The 23,428-nt window shown below is 42.7% G+C and overlaps 1 long non-coding RNA gene across 1 annotated transcript; it reads right to left on the bottom strand.

Moving 5' to 3' along the window:
* Window positions 1–1,135: 1,135 nt before the first annotated feature.
* LOC120995785 lies at window positions 1,136–22,465 on the bottom strand. Its single transcript, XR_005777669.1, has 4 exons — window positions 22,390–22,465; window positions 18,509–18,512; window positions 12,706–12,712; window positions 1,136–1,148 (listed from the first exon to the last, which is right to left on the bottom strand). It is a non-coding gene; the product is annotated as an uncharacterized LOC120995785 (long non-coding RNA).
* Between the last annotated feature and the right edge of the window lie 963 nt (window positions 22,466–23,428).

The following is a 23,428-nucleotide window of genomic DNA, read 5'->3' as shown; positions in this document are numbered from 1 at the left end:
CTGGTGTGATATACCAGTCGTCCCCCAAAAAAACAGATTGAAGCGGGGTGTTATATACCAGTATACTTTCTTTATAGTGCATTTGGGTACTGTATAGTGCATTTGCTCATGCGCGTACGTGAAAATTATATTGACGATATTTCGCATTGAAAACAAAAATGAATGGAGATCGCAAATTCGAATAATACATCTGGTATGTCAATGTCCATGTTGTGGGACTATTTGTGCACTTCTAGTAATTATTTATTGGCTGCAAATATGAGCTGAAGGTTTTTCAGGTTCGCCTGCCATTAAAATGAATGGGACCCGCCGCAAACTTGCGGTTCTCAAACATTTAATCGCGTTCGCGCTCGCGTGTTCGCGAACCGCCCCAGCAGATGTTCGTCCATCACTAATTATAACTACTGTAGACACTATAAGGCACTTTGTTACTACTGTGGGCTTTATAGAGGTACCTTACAGAGGGGCCTTGTAACTGCTAGGGGCACTATAGGAGGACCTATTTCTACTAAGGACCCTATGGGGGCATTATTAATATTGGGAGTGCTGTGGGTGCATTATTATTGAGCACAATATGGAGGGAATTACAATACTACTAATGGGGTTGCTATTGCTAGGTACTGAAGGGAACACCATCAAGGACAGTTTGGGAGCATATTATTATGGGGGACTATCTGTATGGCACTAGCACAGTATTGGGGGTAGCAGCAGGATGACAGTGTTGAGGCACCAGGAGTGAGGAATCTAAGTAGTTTTTCTGTGACAAACTCTTCATAGACAAGACACAGCTGAAAGAAATTATCATGGTGGTCTTATCTCCAAATGGAGACATTGAGGAAAGAGTGTAAATCAGAGGAGACGTCACTGGATGTAAGAGGTATGTGGTGTTGTATTCTCTTGAATATTTCGTAGCAATGTATGTAATGTCCATCCAAATATCTATTTTACGGTTGGGGGGGTGGATTGAGAATTTGGCCCACACTGCAGCAGCCTGGCCCCAGACTTCAGGTCACACTGTGTGTGTTCTGATTTCTAGGGTCTCCCACCCATCTACTACACCATCTGTATCACTAGTGTTGGGCACGAATATTCGAATCGCGAATTTTAATCGCGAATATCGCCATTTCGAGAATTTGCAAAGATTTAGACTATAGTGCTATGTCACGGATGGTGTACAGGAAACAACATGATACAAATACAAACGATGACTCACTGGATCCACAACTAAGGAACAAAAAGGGAGACCCCTGCAATCGACCTGCCGCTCTCCCTTATTGCTCAGCCTATGCGACCACTCCAAAGGTGAATGGGCGCATATCCACGTACCTCGGCTATCTTAACCTAAAGGCCCTACAATAGTGAGGGGACACGACCACCGGCTCCCTACACAGACACGGAGGGAGTCAGGGTCACCTGAATCCAGACAACAGAAAATCATAAATACATAAACAGAACTTATCTGCAGACGACTGGGAACTGGGAGCTGGGAGCTGAGGACAGCATGCACACACATACCAGGAAGTTGTATCAGCCGCACCCTACTACCTTATGGGGAAGAATTTAAAGGGAGGTAATGAATCTGACTGCATGACAGCTGAGATAGCCTAACGAGGTGAGGAACAGAAACCAAAACAAAGAAACTCAAGGGGGAGGATCTGAACGGCTCCTGTCAGAGCTTCTCAGCTGTCTGGTTGTGACAGTACCCCTCCCTCTAGGAGTGGACTCCGGACACTCAGGGCCCACCTTCACAGGATGGGACCTATGGAAAGCCCTGATGAGGCGAGAGGCCTTAATGTCCGTCACTGGGACCCACATCCTCTCCTCAGGACCATAACCCTCCCAATGAACGAGGTACTGGAGGGAACCGCGGACAAGACGAGAATCCACAATCCTAGAGACCTGAAATTCAAGATTTCCATCAACAATAATCGGAGGAGGAGGCAAAGGCGAGGGTACAATAGGTTGAACATAAGGTTTCAATAAGGACTTATGAAAAACATTATGGATCTTCCAAGTCTGAGGAAGATCAAGACGGTAGGCAACAGGATTGATGACAGAGAGGATCTTGTAAGGCCCAATAAACCTAGGACCCAACTTCCAGGAGGGAACCTTCAATTTGATATTCTTGGTAGACAGCCACACCAAATCATCAACATTCAGGTCCGGACCAGGCACACGTCTCTTATCCGCCACACGCTTATATCTCTCACTCATGTTCTTTAGATTATCCTGAATCTTTTGCCAAATAGATGACAAAGACGAGGAGAATCTGTCCTCATCAGGCAAACCAGAAGAGCCCTCTCCAGAGAAAGTCCCAAACTGCGGATGAAACCCATATGCACCAAAAAATGGTGACTTATCAGAGGACTCCTGACGACGGTTATTTAAAGCAAACTCAGCAAGGGACAAAAAAGAACACCAATCCTCCTGATTCTCCGCCACAAAACAGCGCAGATATGTCTCCAGATTCTGATTGACACGCTCTGTCTGGCCATTCGACTGCGGATGGAAAGCAGAAGAGAATGACAAGCGAACCCCCAAGCGAGAACAGAAAGCCTTCCAGAATCTGGAAACAAACTGCGTGCCCCTATCAGAGACTATGTCTGAAGGAATCCCATGCAATTTGACAATGTGGTCAACAAATGCCTGCGCCAGCGTCTTAGCATTGGGCAAACCAGGAAAAGGGATAAAATGCACCATTTTGCTAAAACGGTCCACCACCACCAGAATCACAGACTTCCCCGAGGAACGAGGCAAGTCCGTTATGAAGTCCATGGACAGATGTGTCCAAGGACGGGAAGGAATGGGCAAAGGAAGGAGAGGACCTGATGGCCGTGAATGAGGGACCTTGGCACGAGCGCAAGTCTCGCAAGCTGCCACAAAACCCTCAACCGACTTACGAAGCGCAGGCCACCAGAATCTCCGAGCAATGAGATCCAGTGTGGCTCTTGTCCCCGGGTGCCCAGCAAGGACCGTATCGTGGTGTTCTTTAAAAATCTTGTGTCTCAAAGCGAGAGGCACAAACAACCTCCCAGGAGGACAAAGATCAGGAGCTTCTGACTGGGCTGCCTGCACCTCTGCCTCCAATTCAGGAAAAAGAGCAGAGACCACCACACCTTCAGCTAAAATGGGACCCGGGTCTTCAAAATTCCCACCTCCCGGGAAACAACGTGACAGGGCATCTGCCTTCACATTCTTAACCCCAGGGCGGAACGTAACAACAAAATTAAACCTTGAAAAGAACAAAGACCATCTGGCCTGTCTCGGGTTCAGACGCTTGGCTGACTCCAAGTAGGCCAGATTTTTATGGTCAGTAAACACGGTAATAGGGTGTCTGGCTCCCTCTAGCCAATGGCGCCATTCCTCAAAAGCCAACTTGATGGCCAACAATTCCCTATCTCCCACATCATAATTTCTCTCTGCGGAGGAGAGCTTCTTTGAGAAAAAGGCTCACGGTTGCCATTTGGCAGGAGAGGAACCCTGAGACAAGACCGCACCCACCCCTACCTCAGAAGCATCAACCTCAACTATGAAGGGTAACGAAACATCAGGTTGTACTAGGATGGGAGCGGAAGCAAAACTCTCCTTGATATTAGAAAAGGCCTTACGCGCCTCTCCCGACCAGGAAGAAAAATCTACCCCCTTTCTGGTCATATCCGTAAGTGGTTTAACAACAGAGGAATAATTCAAAATACATTTCCTGTAATAATTAGCAAAGCCCAAAAAACGCATCAGCGCCTTCTGATTCTCAGGAAGCTCCCACTCAAGTACAGCGCGAACCTTCTCGGGGTCCATGCGAAAACCAGAAGCGGAGACAAGAAACCCCAGAAATTGGATCTCTGGAACCGCAAAAACACATTTTTCCAGTTTCGCGTATAATTTATTCTCCCGCAGGATGAGTAAGACCTGACATAAGTGTTCCTTATGAGTCTTGAAATCAGGAGAAAAAATCAAAATGTCATCCAAATACACTAATACAAATTTTCCCATTAAATGATAAAAAATGCTGTTGACGAAATGCTGAAAAACGGCTGGGGCATTCATCAAACCAAAAGGCATAACTAAATTCTCAAAATGGCCCTCAGGGGTATTGAAAGCCGTCTTCCATTCGTCTCCTTCTCTGACCCTAACCAGGTTGTATGCCCCTCTTAGGTCTAATTTGGAAAAGACTTTCGCCCCAACAACCTGGTTAAACAAATCCGGGATTAGAGGAAGCGGATACGGATCACGAATAGTGATACTGTTCAGCTCCCTGAAATCCAGACAAGGTCTTAAAGAACCATCTTTTTTCTTAACAAAGAAAAAACCAGCGGCAACAGGTGACTTTGAGGGTCGTATGTGTCCTTTTCTCAGACTCTCAGAGATATAAGCACGCATCGCGACCCTCTCAGGTTGGGAAAGATTGTATAAACGAGATTTAGGCAGCTTGGCACCTGGGATGAGATCAATAGGGCAATCATACTCCCTGTGCGGAGGTAAACCCTGAACTCCACTCTCAGAGAAAACATCCAAAAATTCAGAGAGGAAAGGTGGTACAGTTTTAGTAGAAACCTCAGAAATAGATGTTATGAGGCAATTCTCTCTGCAAAAGTTACTCCAACCATTTATTTGCCTCGCTTGCCAATCAATGGTGGGGTTATGTTTAGTGAGCCAGGGTAGCCCCAACACTAGAGGAGTAGGCAAACCGCTAAGGACGAAACATGACACATCCTCAACATGAGCATCATTCACAATTAAACGGAGATTGTGAACTATGCCCTTTAATGATTTCTGAGAAAGTGGAGCTGAATCAATAGAAAAAACAGGAATATCTTTTCCCAAAGTGCATACCTGGAAACCATGAGTTATTGCAAATTGGTTATCAATGAGGTTGACAGCTGCTCCACTATCCACAAAAATCTCACAAAAAATGCTCTTGCTCTCTAGCGCCACCCTAGCAGGCAGGACAAAACGGGAACTACAAGCAAAAGAAAAATCTTCAATTTCCGCCTCAACCCTGCCAATAGTAACAGACGGAATATTCTTAAAAGATTTCTTCCTTTTTGTCTCTTTATTACTCCCAGAAAACTGCCTGAATCTCCTAGAGGGACAAACATTTGCCAGATGATTTATACCTCCACAACAAAAACAAACCCTCCCCTGCGGGCTGAATCTTCTATTGTCAGAGGCAATCAACCCCAGCTGCATGGGCTCCTGCTCAGAAGGGGCTGACAGCGACTGAGACCCCTGTGCACAGAATGACACCGCTGCACTGTCCCGGGACTGAGCATGACAAGAAGGAGAGATCTCTGCTCTTTCTCTAAGACGCCTGTCAATACGAACAGCCTGAGAAATAGCAGAATTCAAGGAGGTAGGTCTTTCATGAAAGGCAAATGCATCTCTCAATCCCTCAGAAAGACCATAGCAAAATTGACTTCGGAGTGCAGCATCATTCCAACCCGTATCTGCTGCCCATCTCCGAAATTCTGAGCAGTATATCTCTGCGGATTGTTTACCCTGGCATAACAGACGTAGTCTAGACTCAGCCAGAGCAATACGATCCGGATCATCATATATCTGACCCAGAGCTAAAAAGAATTCATCCACTGAACGGAGGGGCCGTGCCCCCTCCGGCAGCGAAAAGGCCCAGGACTGAGCATTACCTCTGAGCAGCGATATAATGATGCCCACCCTTCGTTCTTCATCACCGGAAGAATGGGGAAGAAGGCGAAAATGGAGTTTGCAAGCCTCTCTAAAACGTACAAAATTCTCACTACCCCCGGAAAACGTATCCGGGAGCGAAATCTTAGGCTCAGCACAAACTCCATGAACGCAAGCTGAACCGGTCACTTGAAACTGAGAAAAAGTCTTACGGAGATCAGCTACCTCCAAAGAAAGACCCTGAAAGCGTTCAGCCAAAAGTGTAACCGGATCCATGCTTGAGACGGTTTTGGCGGCTGATAATGTCACGGATGGTGTACAGGAAACAACATGATACAAATACAAACGATGACTCACTGGATCCACAACTAAGGAACAAAAAGGGAGACCCCTGCAATCGACCTGCCGCTCTCCCTTATTGCTCAGCCTATGCGACCACTCCAAAGGTGAATGGGCGCATATCCACGTACCTCGGCTATCTTAACCTAAAGGCCCTACAATAGTGAGGGGACACGACCACCGGCTCCCTACACAGACACGGAGGGAGTCAGGGTCACCTGAATCCAGACAACAGAAAATCATAAATACATAAACAGAACTTATCTGCAGACGACTGGGAACTGGGAGCTGGGAGCTGAGGACAGCATGCACACACATACCAGGAAGTTGTATCAGCCGCACCCTACTACCTTATGGGGAAGAATTTAAAGGGAGGTAATGAGTCTGACTGCATGACAGCTGAGATAGCCTAACGAGGTGAGGAACAGAAACCAAAACAAAGAAACTCAAGGGGGAGGATCTGAACGGCTCCTGTCAGAGCTTCTCAGCTGTCTGGTTGTGACATGCTATATATATTCGTATTCTCAAATATTCTAGATATTTTTTCAGCAGTAACCTCCCATCTTGCTTGTGGACCAATGAGAAGGCTGCAATGTCTTTGTCTGAGCTTAGCAACATCCCTAGCAACCAATAGGAAAGTTTTCTACCCCTTACTATATAAGAACCTCCCCAGCAGCCATTTTCTGTAGTTTTATAGAGTTCTGAGAGAGACAGCAGTGTCATTGCTCTGCTCTGTGCTGTTCACACTTCAATAGATAGATAGTTAGAAAGCTTATATATATAATACAGATAGTTAGTGGGAGATAGTCAGTGTAGGTTATATCCTGATATAGTGTAGCTGATAGGTTCTGCTGTCCATACATACATGCATACATAGTGCTGTGATGTCACAAGTTCACAACAATACTTGTGCACCAATCACTAATATGTAGTCAGACCTGCTAAAATGTGAAGTTGCAAGTATTGCGCAAAAATATTTGGATCATTAGTGCCGATTCGCGCAATCGCAAATAAATTGCAGCACTCTATCTGCATATAAAGCTATTGTATTGTTCTGCCTTGCTAACCATTTTCTCCAGTCTCAGGAAACTTCTAGCAGCTTGAAAAATGTAGCAACAGTGACCCACGTCTGTATTGCACACGCAATATGCGCATATTACATTGCTGATTTTTGCAATCGAGAAAATAATCACAAATTCTCAAATTCATAAATATTCGCCAAAATATTCACGAAATTTAACAAATTCCAATATTGCCCCTGCTGCTCATCACTACAGGTGACATCTACTACATTATCTGTAAAAAGGGATGTGTGCACAGGTTGGGGGGGCTCAATACTTGCTTGCCCCAGGCGCTGGCAGTCCACCCTATGCCACTGCATACAGCCTTTGGTCTGTGTGGACAGGTACCGATCAGTCTTTAAAATGTCAAATTTAAACCCATCATTCTTGTTGTTCATGTTGTTCAAGTCAAGTTACATACAGACCACAAATGAGCTACTTTCATGTATACCACTTGTTCCAGTTTTGTAAAGTGGGGAGGAAAGTAAATGTGGTTAGCTGTTAAATAATGCCATTTGAAATTTAGCACTGCAACTTTTTAAAAAGCTGCAAAAAAAGCCTCAAATAGCCCATTAGGGTTGTCAAAAACTTGAATAGCTTTTCTAGACAAAATGGTTTAAAGATGTACCAAACTTAATAATCTCTGTGCAAAACTGACTTAAAATATTACCCTCATGATAAATCAACTCCCCATATTTTCATTTGTATTGAATTTGAGTTTAGAAATTCCAGGCACTGTCCCACATGTAACAAGCTTTGTGAACCAAACTCTTGGTGCATGTTAGTAGAAGTAATGGTTTATAAAGTGTGCACTTGATTTGTGAATTGTCTGTGCCACACTTGAATTACAGTTTGTGTGTCACATGTGCCACTGTATGGTTCATGTTAAGCAAATAGACCATATTTATGAAATGTAATATATTTTTTTTACAAAAATAAATAAATAAATCACATCCTTACTAGCAGGGAGTCACCAAAAAAAAAATCACATCTTTTCAAAAATAAATGTGAACAAATGTAACAAATACTGTAGTGTGCCAAATTAGATAAATGTGTCACCAAACTTCAATAATACCACCAAAATTTTCGATTGACACAAAATTGATATATGGTGACATTAACTTTTTTTTATTTTTTTTAAATCGACTGCTACTCTATTCTATCATCTTCCATTTAACCTTTTTTGTACTCACACCTACCTGTAGTGGTCATCAGGGGCAGACTGGGAAATTAAAGTGTCCCTGGAAAAAATACTAAAAGTTGCCCCTTGTTGTTGTCTGGTCCAAATTTATAGAAGGCAGGGCCAACATAAGTAGGTGAGCCAGCAATACCATATTGTGGCACATTATACCACCCCAGCAGAACCAAATACCATAGTGCATTGCAAAATACTGAGGCCAACAGCACGAAATACATCCCCAAAAACATTCACTGGCCGGCCGTGAGAAGGGCTCAGGCGACCCCCTGGGCATCGTCCCACTGGGAAATTACCCTGTAAGGTCTGTGGCCAAACCACCTCTGGTGGTTGGTCCAAGTTGTTTAACCCCCTCAGATTACTTAGTCAATATCATCTGTGGTATCTGAGTGGCTAGATAAGAGGTTCTCTGTTTCCTCCGATTGGTCCCTGTGATGCAATTGCGGGATTGCTATGTCAGCTGTGGATATGCTATGCTACCAATTCCATTACACCCTGCCTCCAAGGTGTTTCCTGTAAAATTGCTATTCATGGCAATGCTTCTGTATTGCTGTCAATAGTACAAGTGATCAAATGATTTCAGGTTCATGTCCCCTAAGAGAACTGAAAGAAAAATAAAAAATCTGTTAAATAAAGTTATTTGAATATTAAAAAAATCAAACATGTTAAAACTTTAAAAATGTTAATCCATTTCTCACATATAAAAGAAAAAAGAAGATAAACTCACCACCTCACATCCAAAATCTAAAAATATGTTATTTACATGCAGGGTAAATTAAGTAAAAAATTAAATTCCAGCAATGTCAATATACATAAATATATAGTGGGGTAAATAGTTGTAAACAATTCCAGCATATAAAGTAACCCCTAAAATAACAGTTTTATTGGTATACCTTAAAAGGGATCCCGTTTGGGTCCACTTATTATAATGTAAATAATATAGTGTATCCTATAATCACATCCAGTGTACTTGGTAACCTGGGGTGCGGGGATATTTGTCCCTATAACTACCCCTATCCTATAACCTCAGCCCAGGGAGAGCTCCTGATGGTGGAGGCCCCCTGTCCACGTACCTAAACTCCTACCCCTCACAGGTCCCTATGGGGGTGCAGCAGGGATGTTCCTAGTTTACCAAGATATGAGGTGAGGATATAAATCATTAATATATATATATATATATATATATATACAGTACAGACCAAAAGTTTGGACACACCTTCTCATTCAAAGAGTTTTCTTTATTTTCATGACTATGAAGGCATCAAAACTATGAATTAACACATGTGGAATTATATACATAACAAACAAGTGTGAAACAACTGAAAATATGTCATATTCTAGGTTCTTCAAAGTAGCCACCTTTTGCTTTGATTACTGCTTTGCACACTCTTGGCATTCTCTTGATGAGCTTCAAGAGGTAGTCCCCTGAAATGGTTTTCACTTCACAGGTGTGTCCTGTCAGGTTTAATAAGTGGGATTTATTGCCTTATAAATGGGGTTGGGACCATCAGTTGCGTTGAGGAGAAGTCAGGTGGATACACAGCTGATAGTCCTACTGAATAGACAGTTAGAATTTGTATTATGGCAAGAAAAAAGCAGCTAAGTAAAGAAAAACGAGTGGCCATCATTACTTTAAGAAATGAAGGTCAGTCAAGAGGTAGTCCCCTGAAATGGTCTTCCAACAGTCTTGAAGGAGTTCCCAGAGATGCTTAGCACTTGTTGGCCCTTTTGCCTTCACTCTGCCGTCCAGCTCACCCCAAACCATTTCGATTGGGTTCAGGTCCGGTCACTGTGGAGGCCAGGTCATCTGGCGCAGCACCCCATCACTCTCCTTCATGGTCAAATAGCCCTTACTTTCAAAGTTTTCCCATTTTTAGGCTGACTGACCGACCTTCATTTCTTAAAGTAATGATGGCCACTCGTTTTTCTTTACTTAGCTGCTTTTTTCTTGCCATAATACAAATTCTAACAGTCTATTCAGTAGGACTATCAGCTGTGTATCCACCTGACTTCTCCTCAACGCCACTGATGGTCCCAACCCCATTTATAAGGCAAGAAATCCCACTTATTAAACCTGACAGGGCACACCTGTGAAGTGAAAACCATTTCAGGGGACTACCTCTTGAAGCTCATCAAGAGAATGCCAAGAGTGTGCAAAGCAGTAATCAAAGCAAAAGGTGGCTACTTTGAAGAACCTAGAATATGACATATTTTCAGTTGTTTCACACTTGTTTGTTATGTATATAATTCCACATGTGTTAATTCATAGTTTTGATGCCTTCAGTGTGAATCTACAATTTTCATAGTAATGAAAATAAAGAAAACTCTTTGAATGAGAAGGTGTGTCCAAACTTTTGGTCTGTACTGTATATATATATATCAACTGGATGCAAAAAGAAAGAAAAATAAATAAATAAATAAAATAAAAAACAACAATAAAGTGGTACAGACATATACAAAAATACAATTGGTCAGAGTTGACTAGATGGTCATACACCTTAACTACCTCAACGCGTTTCCCCCATATAAAGTGCTATGGGATCATCAGGAGGTATAATACAACATTAGTCTATACAAAGAAAATGCAACCATACAGATACTGGCATCAAGCCAGGTCACATAGAAAAAGTGCTACAAAATATACACCAGCATAGAGCCAGGTAGCACATATAAAGTGAGATAATCGCTCTACATAAATTGATTAGGGGGGAACATAATCAGGCCAGTAGATATGCTTGGTAGCATCATATCCGGCTAGTTATGTGCACATTTTGATGATCGTGCCTGCAGTGGACTCCTTCAGAGGTAGACAGTATATTCCGCATCCTATGGGGCAGAAAATAATCATATACCCAAGTCAGTTTGATGTTTATCATCCAGATATGCATAAGTACAATGATCAGTGCCGACTCACAGTTTAGGTGGTAGGGAAGATCCCAGCAAGATATTATTCCTGTTGTCCCCCTATCATGGAGTCCTAGTGAGACCGACACTAAAATCAAAAGTCATAGTCACAAATAGTGCTCATGCTGAATAAGAGCTAAGTAGTCCAGAGACTTGTGGTTCTAATTACAAGGTATATTTAACTTACATGCTGGAGTCCTTCCCTGTGTTCATGTTCCCCCTGGTAGGCAATTTATTACTGATGCTGCAGCTGTATTTAAAGTGCTGCCACTTGGCGCCCTGTAGCTCTATTGGTAGTCTAACTGGCTTCCTGGTTAATGTCACTTCCTGTTGTTGGAACGCATATGCGTTCCACAGGGCGGATGTTCCGGTTATTCACACAGCAGACTAGCACAGTCAATGCTGCGCTGTCCTTCCGGTCTCTGGAACGCACATGCATTCCAAATCGCGGCCTCCAATCGCTAAATCTCTTCCTGGTTCCTGCATGTGTGGTCCTGTGATATATTGATGCGTTCCACACGGTGCTTGCATCCCCATTTACAGCACAGTAGCCAAATTGGTTAGTTGTAACCAAATCTAAGTGGGAAAGCTTTATAGTGAGTTATATCGTACCTATGATTATGCAATAAACTGTAGTGGGTTTGCCCTCACTTCTCATCAATATAGATCAGGACATACCTATCACAGGCATATATATTAATGCCTCATACATCATCCCCAGGAAGAGATTTATAAAGGGATAGGGTATAGAAAAAATCCTATTGGTGGAACAGACGCAGATACAATAATTATAAGGCATAATTAATCTACCATGTCGGTAATTATATAAAAGCCAAAGAGGTGCACCATAATAAAAGGTCTCAGAAACGTTACAGCATAGTTACACTCAATCCTGATATATATACTTTCACAAAAGAAATAACCGCAGTACGTGGTCAATCTCAGGACAGTGACCTGATATTGAGTCACCAATGTCAAACAATGATATAACATAATATTTCATGCTTTACGCATGTGGTCTAATTTTCGTACACTATATACAATCACTAGAGGCTCGGCTTTTAGGGAAGGATAGGGATATCTCGAACCAGGCCACAGCTCAGAGGAAACAGGTAAATGTCAACCTTTCATTGATACCCAGAGGCGCCTGTGATTTGAATCTATGGATCCACATGCACTCCTTTTGCAGTATCTTATTGTCCCAATTCCCACCTCTAGGAGATGGTGGTACCAATTCTAACACAGAGAATTTGAGTCATAAAGGGTCCCCCCCATGTACATCATTGATATGAGAAGCTACTGGTGTGGCCTTTTTATTAATGACATCGTTAACATGCTCACATACTCTCCTACGTAGCTCTCTTATCGTTTTCCCTATGTAGTCCTTTGGACAAGGACATTGACAGATGTAAATGGCCCCTTTACTGCGACAGTTACAGAAGGCCCTGTTATCAAATGACTGTCTAGTGGCTGTGCATGTTATTGTTTTAGCGGTGGATATGTATTTGCATGCCTTGCACGCTCCGCATCTAAACATGCCTAGCGGCTTGCGGTCCAGCCAGGTACCCTCCCTCTTGACGGGGGAATAGTCAGGGCCGGATTAACGTAGGGGCTGATGGAGCTGCAGCTCCAGGCCCCTACCATAAAATAGGCCCATCCGCCAGCCAAAAGGCCGTCGGGAGCGGCCCGCGCTAAAAGTCCTCTGTTGTACACAGCGCAGTGTCACATAGCACACAGACACTGCAGAGACGCTCACCTCACGCTGGCAGCAGGGAGCCTGAGGGAGGGACTCGGGAGGAGCGTAATATGATCCTAGAGTGGAAGCTGCTTCTGCCAGCCCCTCCCCTCCCCGCCCACCAACCAATCAGACCTGAGGCAAGGCAAGCACTAGCAGCTCTGAGTCGTCGGAGTAGTACAGGGAGTCTAAGAATAGAAATGAATCGAATGCGTCTCAGGTTAAAAGAATCTAAAGATCTGATTAGTTAGAGACTCATTCGATTCTTTGAGGTAAAAGAGCCGTGAGTCAGAGTCTAGAACAGGTTTCACTGAGGCTGTCCTCAGCTGATGCTCTCGTTGCAGCAGTGATAAGATTAAGGGACAGGAGCAGAGAGATAAGAGAAGTGACAGATGACACAGAGTTTAGATTACAGGTTGAATTAACCCTTTAGGATCAAATTGGCTTCTCAGGAGATATATATGTTAAAGGCATCTCGTTCAGTAGCTATATAACTAAGGGTGGGTTCACATCTCCTTTATGGATTCCGTTAAGTGGGGACTGTGGGGACTATTTTATTATCAGCCAGTGACTGTGTTACTGTAATACTGTTATCAATTCAGCACATAGTTTTCCCTGTGCATTCATATTTCACTTCACTTGGTTGGTTGTACTACTGTCAGTGTCAGACTGTTGTCACTGTGGGTAACAATGCACAACAGACAACAATGCACACCACAGTGACAGCTCCTGACTCCTGTCCGGCGTCAGCCTCAGCTTCCCTTCACTATCACTATAATCAATCACTCTTCCTGATCCTGACTCACTCATTAGAGAGCTGAAGAGCCGACTGAGTCAGCAGCAGCAAGTGGATATCATCTGCGCATGCGCACCGGCACCTAGAGTCTTCGGTTCACTTGCGAGTCAGCTCAGCAGTCAGTGACTCAGCAAGTGAACCGAAGATCCGATTCATGAACCGATTCATCTGAAAGATCCGAACTTCCCATCACTACTGAGGTCATATCCGGCGGGCCACGGCATTACAGGAACAGCACCAGCTGCTCTGACGTCCTGCCGCCAGATATACGTCATAGGATATCCGACAGCAGGACGTCAGAGCAGCTGGTGCGGTTCCTGTAATGCCGGCCCGCCGGATATGACCTCAGTGCGCCCGCGGTTATACCTCCTGCACGCTGTGCTGTGTACAACCTGCTCAGCAGTTTCGACCAGCACACGGCCCACAGCGCTCAGCCACACCAGCCCGCGAGACAGCAGCAGCTTCTGGAGCAGGTATCAGATAAACTCATCCAGTTGGAAGAGAGGGCAATCATAGTGCTGTTATGATTTATGGACACAGCTCTTAGCATGCTTAGCCAGCCTTCTATCTGGCTTTGCATCTTGAGAGTCACAGTCCACAGGCTGTTTCTGAGCCTGTGGACTGTGACTCTCAAGAAGCACAGCCAGATAGAAGCCTGGCTAAGCATGCTGAGAGCTGTGTCCATAAATCATAACAGCACTATGAAAATTACTGACTGGCTAAGCATGCTGAGAGCTCAGTCTAAATAACATAACACATTAAAGAAATTACTGTTTCTAGCTGCTAGTCCACAGCAGCTAGAAACAGTAATTTCTTTAAAGGGATTCTGTCACCAGGTTTCACCCCTGTCAGCTAAAAATATGCTGATGTTCAGGGCGTCTTCACGATTCCTAATGTGGGCTTATAAATGTCATCTGTGGGCTTATTTAGCTAAAAAAAACAGCTATTACTAACCTGTCAGTCAAACAAATAAGGTGCCCAAGGGGATGTTAATGGATGCAAGGTGCCGGCCGCACCCACCGCCGATCGTGCCCAGCGCCGCCTTTCCGGACTTCTGCGCCACTGCCTAATCCTCTGTGCCGCCTCTCGCTCTCCCTACCCCCCCTCCTTCTGCTGTAAGATCTCGCGCTTGCGCACAGGGCTCTGCCTGATGCGCCCGTGCGGACTTCTCCATTTGGCTTCTTACAGCGAAGTGCGCATGCGCCGGCGCTACGCTCAACCCCTGTATGCGCGATATCTTACAGCAGGAGGAGGGGGAGGGAGGGAGGGAGAGCGAGAGGCGGCACAGAGGATTAGGAGGCGGCGCAGAAGTCTGGAAAGGCGGCGCTGGGCACGAACGGCGGCGGGTGCGGCCGGCACCTTGCATCCATTAACATCCCCTTGGGCACCTTATTTGTTTGACTGACAGGTTAGTAAAAGCAGTTTTTTAGCTAAATAAGCCCACAGATAACATTTATAAGCACACATTAGGAATCGTGAAGACGCCCTGAACATCAGCATATTTTTAGCTGACAGGGGTGAAACCTGGTGACAGAATCCCTTTAATGTGTTATGGTATTTAGACACAGCTCTCAGCATGCTTAGCCAGCCTTCTATCTGACTGGCTAAGCATGCTGAGTGCTGTGTCCATAAATCATAACACAGCTCTATGAAAATTACTGTTTCTAGCTGCTGTTGTCCACAGTCCACAGCAGCTAGAAAACAGTAATCTTCATAGTAATGTTAAATGATCACTATAGTGTCAGGAAAACAAAGCGGTTTTCCTGACACTATAGTGCCCTGAGGGTGCCCCCACCCTCAGGGTCCCCCTCCCGTGGTCCCCCTCCATGTTGCCAAGATAGACGCCAAATGAAGGGATAGTTGCAGGAACAAAATACTTTAATGGTATCGATAAAATATATATGTAATTAAGACACTGAGTGCAGTTCCATAAAAAGGCCCAGCAAAATCCTCAGCACCAGGCCCATGATGCTCTTAATCCGGCCCTGGGCATAGTAGCTGTGGACGAGGTGGTCCTTAAGACTTTTACCCCGCCTATAGCTGACGCATGGTTTCTCCGTGAGAATGCCAGACAGATCCTGGTCCATTCGTAGTATGGGCCAATATCTATTAAGCACCCTCATAACATCTTGGTTAGCTGAATCATAGGTAGAAATGATGATGGGTGATTGTGTCTTGTCTAGGTCTCTTTGTTTCGGAACCAAAAGACTAGTGCGATCCTGGATAACTGCGTGTTTGAAGGCTTGATTTATATATTTCTGCGGGTAGCCCCTTTCTCTAAATCTTGTTTGTAATTTCTTTGCTTCCTTGAAGAAAGCTTGATTATCCGAACAATTTCTTCGTGCACGGAGATATTGTCCCCTCGGTATTCCTCTTTTGAGGGGGACCGGATGGTGACTATCCCAGTGCAAGAGGGAATTGGTAGCGGTCGTCTTTCTAAACATATTGGCGGATAATCTATCACCGCAAATCGTAACACGCACATCCAGGAAGGCAATCGTGCTTGGATCGATCTCTGATGTAAATCGAAGACCTATATTGTTCACATTGAGCTCGACAATGAATCTGTCGAATTCGTCTGACCCACCTTTCCAGACAAGAAACACGTCGTCTATATAACGTGTCCAGACCAAGATTTTGTCTGTCCACCACATGTTCTGGTCTGGAAAGATATGGGTATCCTCCCACCAGCCCAGGAAGAGGTTGGCATATGAGGGGGCACAGGGACTCGCCATTGCCGTCCCCCTGAGCTGGTGGAAGAACCGCCCATTAAATAAAAAATAATTATGGGTCAGTACGAATTGCAGAAGTCTAAGGACAAACATGTTATGTTCCCTGCAATGTGTCCCACGAGTCCTCAGGAAGTATTCCACCGCATGGAGCCCTTTATCATGAGGTATAGAACTGTAAAGGGACTCCACGTCAATGCTGGCAAGGAGACAGCCGGGGTCCAAATTGATGGTGTCGATCTTATTGAGAAAGTCCATCATGTCCCTAGTATATGCAGGTAGGGACACGACGAACTGACTCAAGACACGATCAATATAGACACCACTATTTTGACTAAGTGAGTCCACCCCTGAAATGATTGGTCAACCCTTCAATGGGCTAGTCCCTTTATGGACTTTGGGAAGTCCATAAAATGTATCTGTGCAAGGAAACATCGGTAAGAGGAAATCATACTCCGCAGATGATATTACCTTTTTACGGATACCCTCATCTAATATGTTCTTCAAATCAGCTTTAAAATTGATGGTGGGGTTAGTGGATAGAGTGCCATATCCCCCTCTATCTTCGAGCAAATCCATACACATCTGTAAATACAGTGACTGGTCCAGGATCACCAAATTCCATCCCTTATCCGAGGGCTTTATGATTATTGATTTGTCCCGTTCCAGTGACTGCAGTGCCGATACCTCTACCCGTGATAGATTATATTTAACGGGCCGAATATGCTCGAGTTTCTCCAGATCTGATATTACCATCTGAAGAAAGATGTCTATGCACTCATAATTAAAGGGGGGCGGCGTTCTTTTGCTCTTTAATTTAAGGTCTGTAAAAGGACCCTGTCCTGGAAACTCTTACCCTCTTCCTCAAGATCCATCAACGTCTAAGTAAAAAATAACTAATCTTCACCTCAGAATTGTTTTGGGTCACTTTGCTTCCCAAAATAATGGAATACACATGAATGTTGTATGCCATATTATGGAGTTAGGTTTCTCTAGAAGTATTGATTCAGGGGTGGAGTACTTCCATAATGATGCCAAAAGTAGGCAAAAAGCTGTATGTACTCCAAGTGTCAACTTACAGACACAACATTATGCTCAAAGCCTTATACAATTATTTTCTGCAACCAAAGATCCCATTGTAAAGGTACAGATGCAGCCGAGCTAAACTGGATAGTTAACCCATTAAAGTAAAGAATGGCAAGAAAAAATAACTAACTTTTCAATGGATTTCAATGGCTTTTGTTACAAGATAACACTGTGCCATGTGTTATCAGAGTCAAGTTTAGCTCGGCTACATCTGTATTCTGTTTATTTTTGCACTATACTAATAGATCAAAAATATATATGTATAAAAATCACACATTGTACCTCACCTTTAGGCCTATTGCACACGACCGTATGGCATTTTGAGTGTTTTGCAGTCCGTTTTTCATGGATACGTTGTTCAGTTTTTTGTTTCCGTTGTGTTTTCATTTCTGTTCCGTTTTTCCGTATGGCATATACAGTATACAGTAATTACATAGATAAAATTGGGCTGGGCATAACATTTTCAATAGATGGTTCAGCAAAAAACGGAACGGAAACAGAAGACATACGGATGCATTTCCGTATGTGTTCCGATTTTTTTGTGGACCCATTGACTTGAATGGAGCCACGGAACGTGATTTGCGGACAATAATAGGACATGTTCTATGTTAAAACGGAACGGAAAAACGGAAATACGGAAACGGAATGCATGCGGAGTACATTCCAGTTTTTTTGCGGAACCATTGAAATGAATGGTTCCGTATACGGACCGTATAACGAACGCAAAAAACGGCCAGTAAACGGAAAAAAAAATGGCCGTGTGCAGGAGGCCTTATCACAATAACTTGGTGTGGAAAAAAAAAAAAGCTGAGATAATTCTAGAGATTTCCACCCTGAGATAATCATGTTCGTTTCAGGGACACATTTCTTATGCTATGCACAAAAATAAACAATTTGACACACATTCTTTTCGATCTTTACTGTTTTTTTTTTTGCTGTCCACAAAATATTACATTGCAGATGTCTCCTGTGCAAAAAGAAAAGAGAAACATTAAAGAATAACGACAGCCTGTCCCAAATCACCCAGCTTAATTAGAGCTACCAGATGGCCTTAGTTCAAGAGAGAGACAGACTGAGCAAGTTCTGCTCTTCTGCATTCAGTCCCAATGGATCCTTGAATTTCTATATCTCACTCTAATTTTACAATACTCTATTTTATGATATTTTCAAATGATTATTAGTGGGTTAAATTATTGAGTGAAAATGTATTAGAGTTCAGAATTGTATGCACTTTTTGTAGTGTCCCAATGATATGAATATTGTATTTACAAAATATAGGTAAATTCAGTTCGTACAGTATAGACATTTTAGGAACAAATACACCATCTACTGATCATAGCCTTGATTTTGGTTTATAAGTTGTAGTGCATTTTAACTACAAAATATTATTTTAAGTACAGCAAAATGGCAGTCTGAAATTCTCTAAAATGCTATAGCACATAAGATGCAATAGATTTGAAACAAAAACATCTTTAACTCGAGGGGTTTAAAGGAACTGTCATCAGGAAAATAAATTTTATACTGGGCAGAATGTCTACTAGTGACCCCATATTATAATCATACCTCTATGTGCCCAATTTTTTTTTTGGGGATTTTTAGTTTTTAATACAAAGAAAAGGAAAAAAGGAATACATCACAGTACAAGGAATAAATGTTGTATCCTGACGCAGCAGGAAATGGTAAATGAGCAATCAGTGTAATAGTTGTACAGAGAAGGTAAGCAACGTTCCAATTCAAGGGAGTATTAGCATAACAGGAAATCACTAGGTTATTAGCAGTAAAGTTGACATATATCTCAAGTGACCAAAGGTTAATAGCTCATTTTTATTTAGGAAAGGACAATTTAGGAGAAGTTTCTATATCTCTTCCAAGCCGACCAGGTCAAAAGGAATTTCTTTCTGGTATTCAACTCCCAGTTAGATAATTCTTCAAGGCGATAAATTTGATCAACCTTGTTCGTCCATTGGACAATGGAGGGGATTTCATCAGAGCGCCATTTTGTGGGAATTAGGAGGCGAGCAGCTGATAAAAGGTGTATGAGTAGCCCGTGACTTTTATCATATTTGAATGTGTTTAGAGATAGAAGGGCGATTTCAGGCGTGCATGGGGCCGAGGAACCACATATGGAGTTGCTATCGCGGAATATCTGTTCCCACCAACTTAATAGGGGAGGGCAGTTCCACCAAATGTGGATGAAAGTGCCTTTATTTGAACTACATCTCCAACACAAATCTGGTACGCTAGGGTACATGAGAGTTATTTTATCAGGGGTTCTGTACCATCTGGACAAAATTTTGTAACCATTCTCCTGTACCCGGACGCACCTTGAGGACCTATGAGGGGTGATCAACAATGCATTAATTTCCTTATCAGAAAATTGTTTACACAAATATTTTTCCCATAATCCTATGTATGAGGGTTTAACTCTCGTGTGAGGCTGAATAAGTCTTTTGTACAGGAAGGAGATTAATTTTGGGGGGTAAGTATTAGCAGATATTAAGTTTTCAAACCATCCAGAGGTATGGTTCGTGGGGGTAGTTTTGGAGTAACTGAGCAATTCGTCTTTAAGATATTTAATAGCAAGAAAGTTAGAGGGCTGTATACCGCTTATGGAGGCTAGATTGGTTTCAGGAGGAACACAACCATCACTATCCAGTAGCTTAGATATAAAAGTAGATAAAGATCTAAGTTTGGAGGGGATGGAGGCTTTTACTTCTATAGGGGCAAGTGAATATAAATCTCTGATTTGGAGGAGGGAGGATAAAGATGATTGGTTATCATAATTGGAAGAAAACCACTTCCATATTTTGATAGTAGTCTTTATCAGAGGGTTAGTCATATGAGGAAGGGGAATTAGTGGCTTGTCTGAGAGCAAAAGGGATCTAAGAGAAGAGGTAAAGTTGGAGTTTTCGATATGGAGACACATTTTATGTGCAGGAGAACGTATCCAATCGATCACTCTACAGAGGTGTATAGCTTTCATGTATAGTTCGGGATCAGGAAGGCCTATACCACCTAGATGTTTCGGTCTGATGAGAGAGGGAAGAGAGATTCTTGTTTTTTTCTTATCGCACAAAAACCGTCTTATTAGTGCATTTAATTTACTGAAAAATGAACGGGGAATCATGATAGGGAGGACCTGGAGAAGGTAAGTAAGCCTTGGGATGACCAATGACATTACCATATTTTTCCTTCCGAACCAAGAGAGAAAATGTTTTTCTAGAGAGTCCAATTGAGCGGCTATAGATTTTAAAAGGGGGGTATAGTTCAAATGAAAAAGGTCTGGTAAGTGGGCATTAATTTTAATACCTAAATAAGTTATACATTGGGTATTCCAATTAAAAGGGGAATTTGTTTGAAGCTTTTTAACAGACGTAGGGGGTAAACCAATATGTAAAATCTGAGATTTTTGAGGATTGACCTTAAAGTTAGAAAAAGAGCTGAAGACATCTAATGTAAGGAGTATATTGGTCATGGAGGTATTGGGATTCGTGGTTAAGATTAAGAGATCTTCCGCAAAAGCGGCTAGTTTATATTCCTGAGAGCCAATCCTTAACCCTTTGATGGATTCTTCCTGCCTAAGTGCTTGCATAAGGGTTTCCATAACTAATACAAAAATAAGGGGTGAGAGGGGGCAACCTTGGCGAGTTCCATTTTTAATCTGAAAGTTATTTGAGATATAGTTATTCACTAGGACCGACGCGGAAGCATTAGTATACATTGCAAAGATTGCTTGGATATAAGGATCAGGAAATCCAAATTTCTGTAACGTAAGTTTGATATAAGACCAGTCAATGCGGTCAAATGCCTTTTCCGCGTCGGTACCTAGGAGAACCAAGGGCAGTTTTTTACTAGAGGCATAGTACAGGGCGTTTAAAATCTTAGTAGTGTTGTCCTTTCCTTCCCTTCCTTTGACAAAACCTACTTGGTCGGGGTGGATCAAGACAGGAAGAATATGTTGTATTCTAGATGCTAACATTTTTGCTAATAGTTTCAAATCTATGTTCAGGAGTGAAATTGGACGGAAGTTGGCACATTTAGTAAGATCTTTTCCCTCCTTAGGGATGATCGTGATCACAGCTCTCGTCATGTCCGAGGAGAGAGGAAAGTTTAGGAGAGTTTGATTACAGACTCGGAGGAGATAAGGGGAAAGTATGTTATGGAAGGTTGAATAATAAACAGTCGGGAGACCATCAGGGCCGGGACATTTATTTTTTGGAGAGGATTTTAGGGCCCTGGAAAGCTCCGCTAGGTCGAAGGGCTTTGAAAGGTCGACCTTCTGGGTCAAAGTCAGAGAGGGTAATTTGAGGGCGTCTAAAAAAGAGTTAGGGTGACGGTGTGATCCAGCGATAAGCTGAATGTCAGAGGGGGGTGGTAAATTGTAGAGGTCTTTATAAAAAAGACGGAATTGTTCTGCAAAGGATTCAGGGGAGTAGAGTTGATGGCCTTAGGGGGATTTAATAGAGGTTACATATCTAGCATTTTTTCTTTTTTTTATACGATTCATTCGGAATCTTGAGGCTTTATTGCCGTGGGCTTAAAATTTTTGTTGGGAGGAAAGATAATACTTAGCTGATTTTTTATTTAAAACGTTTTTGAGTTCAGATCTAAGAGCTGATAGCTCAGAGAGTTGTTGAGGATCCAATGACTGTTTATGTAGGTTTTCTAAAATGTGGATACGGTCTAAAAGAGATGAAAAGTATTTGTCAGCTAATTTTTTTAAGTGGGAACTTTTGCTCATGAAGTGTCCACGAATATAAGCTTTGTGGGCATCCCATAATGTCTGTGATGAAATTTCAGGGGAGTCATTAGATTTAAAGTATTGTTCTAAGAGAGAGGTGAAAAAGGCTACGTGGCTAGGGTCGCTCAATATGGACTCATCAGTCTCCAACCGGAGAACTTACCAGATCCAGGTTGTGGGTGGAAGGAACAGAAAATTGGAGAGTGATCAGAAATGGTAATGTTTCCAATCTGGGGGTCAGAGGATTGGTGCAGGAAGTCTTTTGGTACAAATATGTAGTCAATTCTGCTGTATGAATGAGAAGGAGCCGAATAAAAGGTGTAATCAATACCTGTTGGATTCATACATCTCCATATATCAATCAAACCCATATCATGTAGCTTGCTCTTTATTTTTTTTAGAAGTCTACCTGAAGTAGAAGACTTTTTGGACGAAGTGTCTAAGGTTGGAAATAAAGCTAAATTTAGGTCTCCAGCCAGAATAACTGTTCCCTCTCTAACATTTTCTACAGTGGAAAGGACTTCTAAGAGCCAAGGGACTTGGTCATGATTAGGGGCATAGATATTTACTAAAGTAAACATTTTATGGCCAATAAGACCCTTTAATATAACATATCTTCCCTCCGAGTCTGCAATGTGAGAGGAGTATTGAAAAGGGAAATTTTTCTTAAAGCCAATGCTGACTCCCCTGGAGGCCGCCCCATCAGAACCAGAGTGATACCATTCAGGGAATCTAGAATAGGAGGAATCAGGGTATTTTCCCTGTTTATAGTGGGTTTCTTGAAGGAAGATAATTGAGTATTTCTCCTTCCAGAGGAGATAGAATATCTGAGATCTTTTAGAAGGTGATCTTAATCCTTTCACATTAAAGGATGCTAGTTTAAAATCTACCATGATGGATTAAATGGGAGGGAAGGGAAAAAGGGGGAGGTTCGCTATGATTTTTGGTATCAGAAAGGGAGAAATGGGTATGATCGGCGGCCCCAAGAGGAGTCAGGATGCAGTATGTTACATTACCAGGAACATCTGTACAGCTTATCAGTGTACCTTGACTGTGAAATAATAAAAAAAAAGGAAAAAGAAAAGGAAAAAGTTTAAACATGGAACAACTAAAACAAGGTTGCGTACGAGCAACCAACAATAATGTAGGTTCTAAGTGATATTTATCAATCAGAAGAATAAGAGGAGGAGAGGGGGGAAAAG

This window comes from Bufo bufo, chromosome 3 (assembly GCF_905171765.1).
Source record: "Bufo bufo chromosome 3, aBufBuf1.1, whole genome shotgun sequence".
Classification (NCBI taxonomy): domain Eukaryota; kingdom Metazoa; phylum Chordata; class Amphibia; order Anura; family Bufonidae; genus Bufo; species Bufo bufo.
This window is presented reverse-complemented; position numbering and strand designations above follow the sequence as displayed.